Source organism: Myotis davidii, unplaced genomic scaffold, assembly GCF_000327345.1.
Source record: "Myotis davidii unplaced genomic scaffold, ASM32734v1 scaffold330, whole genome shotgun sequence".
Lineage (NCBI taxonomy): Eukaryota > Metazoa > Chordata > Mammalia > Chiroptera > Vespertilionidae > Myotis > Myotis davidii.
In genome coordinates, this window is record NW_006283770.1 from 6442518 (window position 1) to 6447311 (window position 4794).

The window sequence follows — 4794 nt, forward strand, 5'->3', positions numbered from 1 at the left end:
CCAAGCCACACACACATCTAAAGGTAATGAATAAGAATTTAACTGACCAATGGGACTTCAGCACAACCTTTGACCAATACATGGATTACGCTGCCTCAGACCCCCTCCACCCCTCCCCCCCCGCCCCCGCAAACCCCAAGAAGTCTGGCTAAAAGTAAGACAATTCTGAATAGGAAAACTCACATGCTTCACATTGCAGGGAAGCTAGGCTTCACAAAATTAATTCAGCCAAGTCACCGAATAAATAAATGAACAGACAAGTCTCAGAGGTCAGGGGAAACTGGGTATAATGCAAAGTGCCTAGCACATTGCCTGGTTTCTGTTAATCACTAGCTTTGAGTCCTGACATTGCTCTGTCACTCTGACCAGTGCAAGTTGCTTTACTCTTCTCTGCCTCAGTTTTCTGTAATTCAGTGATAGCACTAGCCCCCAGTTCACAAGACTGAGCGTTAAGTGAATGGTGCATGTAAAGAATTGGCCTGTAGTCCAGTTCTCAATATGCTCAATGATTCCATATTAACTATGATTACCATCAGGTATGATTGCCTTTGTTTTCCCCATTCTACTCATGAGATCCTTGTAATAGATTGCTATTCTTTCTGGATCAAGTGTTGGCACTTTTAAAATAGCCAATAGTCCCTGGAAGGTTTTTCTATTAAGTCATGGACTCCTTGTAGTGAATATGTTCATCACTTCATCATTGTGATAAACCAAAAGGACCAAGAAAGCATAAGTTTGGCTAAAAAAGGAAGAGGACAACATCCAGGTAGAAAGAGGGGAACCAAGGAGGTGACTGATTGCTAAAAGGCTAGTTATACTGCAATTTTACTTAGGAACATGCTCTCAAGCTCATCCTACTGAGTTATAACAGAATAGTAAAAATGACCTTTAATTATATAGGTCAAGTCTTCTTTATTTCTTTGAAACTCTACATCCTATATTGCTTGTTTCTAGGTAAGCTAGTTCTATAACTTATTTTTTATTGTGAATGCACAGAAAGACACACTCTACCCTCAGATCTCTTTAGCATCCTTTGAGATTACTTGGTTTAGCATTCTTACAAGCCAAACAATAGATCAACTTCCCCATCCTTATTCCATTTGTTGGTATTATATGCCCAAGTCTCAGGAGAACTTTCCTGAGCACAGAACAGGCCTTGCTAACAAATAAACTTAAATGCTTTATTTCAAAAAAAAATGCAGAAAAAAGGAAAGCTACCAATCTCCCTTATGCTTGGCTCAGGTAGCAAGGAGATGCATTTTTTTTTCCATGAGAATTTGGTTTCCTTGGTTTTAGCCATAAACATAATAATAAATATAAATAGCCTCGGGGCACTTTTTAAAAAAATCCCATTTGCAAAGGTTAGCAGTTGCATTACAATTTGAGTAAGGTTCATAAAAAAATGACTTGATGTGCTGTGTAGGTGTTTTACTTTTGAAGACAAATTAGCCACTGTTTTTTGCTCCTAATTGGAGTTCTATGTTTTCATAGAAGGCCTATTTCTTTTCCTCTTCTCATATTTTATTAAACAAACATGTTCCTTTTCCTTTGTGTTATTTTCATTTAGTAAGAACAACTCTAAAAATTTTCAAACATTCACATAATAAACAGTGCGAGAAGCCCATAAATACATTTCCCCAACCCAATAATCTATCTAGGTTTTGTCACACTTGCTTCATCTGTCTCTTTTCTTTTTTCTTTGTGAAGCATTTTAAAACACATCCCAGACATCACGTTATTTCAGTCTACAGACTTCAATATGTATCTCTAAAACCAATGGCCATTTTCTTACATAACCATAGTGCTGCTATTATACCCTGAAAATTTAATGCTAATCCTCGGAACCATCTAATATTTAGTCTATAATAAAAATTTCTCTGCTGTTTTCTTACTGGTGGGTTGTAAACAACTCAGGTCCACCATTCCATATGGATCTGAGCTGCTTTAAAGCTGGGATAGCAAATCTCCTTTTTATCTTATTTTTTTTTTGTCATGTTATTGATTTGTTAAAAAACGACAACAAAACAAAACCTGTCAGTTGAGTTGAAGAATATCCCACATTATAAATGTCTCTGTTTCCTCTATTCTAATTATTTTCTGTAAATGGGAAGTAAGGTCCAGAGACTGGCACTCTATTAGAATCAGGTTTAACCATTTTGGCAAGAATATTTCACAGATGATACTGTATGTCTTATTTTTATCACCTCAAGAATCACAAAATACTCAACCATCTCCCTCCTGGTGATGCTGACTTACCAGTTGTGACAGCTTTATCCTTCTATTCTTCATTTTATGCGATGGTTCCTGTCAGTCATCTTTGCCAGAATCAGTTGCAAAATACTTTTTCATAAATAAAAGTATCCTTCCCAGCCTGGGTTGCTCAGTGGTTGAGCATAGACTTATGAACCAAGAGGTCATCAGTTCAATTTCCAGTCAGGGCACATGCCCAGGTTGTGGGCTCATCCCCAGCAGGAGGCAGCCTATCAATGTTGATGTTTCTCATCAATATTTCTATCTATCTCTTACCTTCTTCCCTTCTTCTGAAGTCAATAAAAAATATATTTAAAAAAATAAATAAAAGTATTCTTTCATATCTCTCATATCATAGATTTGGGTGATCTAAAATATAATTTCTATAGAAATAGCATTTAATTGTTAAATTTTTAGATAAAAGATTTGAAGCTCTTTACTTCTAATATAATTAATTGGGAAAGGTTTGATTCTCTCCCTCTCTATTTCTTTTTCTCATATATTATAATGAATATATAGATTTTCATATACACAATGAGTTTGAGTCCATTTCAGTTATCCTTTTTGATGCTTAAATTGTGTGTGTGTGCACCTCTGGCCAGTAGGGATGGATCCTTTCATGTGGTGGCTTTGACATGACCCATACATTTTTGATAATTGTATTGCTTTCATTTTTTATCCTTCCTGGATATCAAAAGTTATCCTAGACTTATCCATTTCCTATGCTTTCCATATCTGGAACCAGCCATTACCTCTGGGGCTCTGGGCTTCACAGTCTGGACACTAGATGAGCTCATTGTTGTTTTTTTTTTAAACCTTTCCTGTTATAAAAGGTAGGGAATATGTATTTGGGGGAAAGCAATACTGAATTTATTCTGAAACATGTTCCCAAGTGTGTTCCTTTAGGGAGGGCTCATGGAACCAATATTTCCTAAGTGATCTGGAGAAGTTTGGTGGAGATTAAGAAACAAGACTAGGAAGTCCAAAATGGGCACATATTTGATGAGAATCATATTTTAGGGTCATATGCCAAGCAATTCAGAGCTAATTAAACTAAGGTTTTTGCCTTCAAAAAGTTCACAGCCTTTAAAGTATAACAGTACTATCTGTCATTAAAATCTCAGAGTTCTGCTAGGGCATTACCTCATTTGGAGCCTTTTTACCTATATTTCCAAACATCCTATTTTCAAATCCTTTATGATCAATCTGTTCCTTGCACTTAGCTTAGCCTGTAGCTCACCATATGGGTAAGAGTTGCACTAACGTACATGGCGACTGGTGTCAGGCTGGAGAAAATTCATTGCCTTTGTAAGAAACTACTGAATTTCATCCTTGGTCTCTCTCACATCGTTTGGGCCACCAGACTATGAGTTCTTTCTTGGAGTACACACCATGCTCTCAACCTTCCTTAGCATATTAATATTCTCCCCTCTTAAAAGTTCACTTGAACTTTGTTCATTTACCCAAAGCACTACTCTCATCTAATTCATTGTTCTAATTCATGGGTAGATAATAAAAGTTCATTTCTTATGCTAACTCACATTGTTATATTTCTAAAAAAAATATATTTCTAAAGCTTTTAAGGCCACATCCAGTCTTAGTAGGACTACTGTGATTAAGTATATTTGCCAAAGGATGAAGAAATGACAGGTAGAAATCCTGCATTTGTGATCTCTGATAACTCAGGATGATGTTATACTACTTTACATAACCTTGCCCACTTCTTTTGCAAAGATTAGGTGTCTGAATTTTTAATTATATAGCAATATGAAAATCAAGGAGAATTTCAATAGAGACAGTTCTATTTCTTGAAGATGTTTAGGGAGTAAACATTTTTAGTGTATTAAAAACATGTTAATCTTTAGGATATCATAGATACCACCTATTCATTTAATGGCACAAATTAAATGTCTTGAGCTAGGTTGTGGGTATTCAGAGAAATAAAGCATATTTATTTTATAGCTAAATTTTATTGGTGGAAATAAGTCAATTAGCCAATTCAATATAATATAATATTATATTATGTGTAAGAATTTGCACGGTTGTTTTGAGAGAACTCAGGAGCTCTAGTTCAGAAAAGAGAATGAGAAAAGTCTTCTTAACAGCTGAGTCTTAAAGAATAAAAGGAGTTAGCAAAACAGAGGGTGTTGGTGCAGGGATTTTTTTCAAGAACAGAGAAACATGTGGTGAAAGCACCATTGTGGGAAACAATGTGATGTACTTGTAGAACTAGCTGTTCCCTGCAGTGTGGATTTAAGAAGCAAGTAGATGTGTAGAGAATTGAGACTAGAAAGGGAGGCACAGACTCATCATTATGCCCTGTTGTGCCAATTTCAGTTTCCTTTATTAATTTACTAGAGGCCCAGTGCACAAAAATTTGTGCACTCGGGGGGAGGAGGCTCCCTCATCCCGGCCTGTGCCCTCTCATAGTCTGGGACCCCTCAGGGGATGACCACCTGCTGGCTTGGGCCTGCTCCTCGGGGGATTGGTCTTAAGCTGGCAATCAGACATCCCTCTGGCAGCCCGGCAGCCCTTGGAAGATGG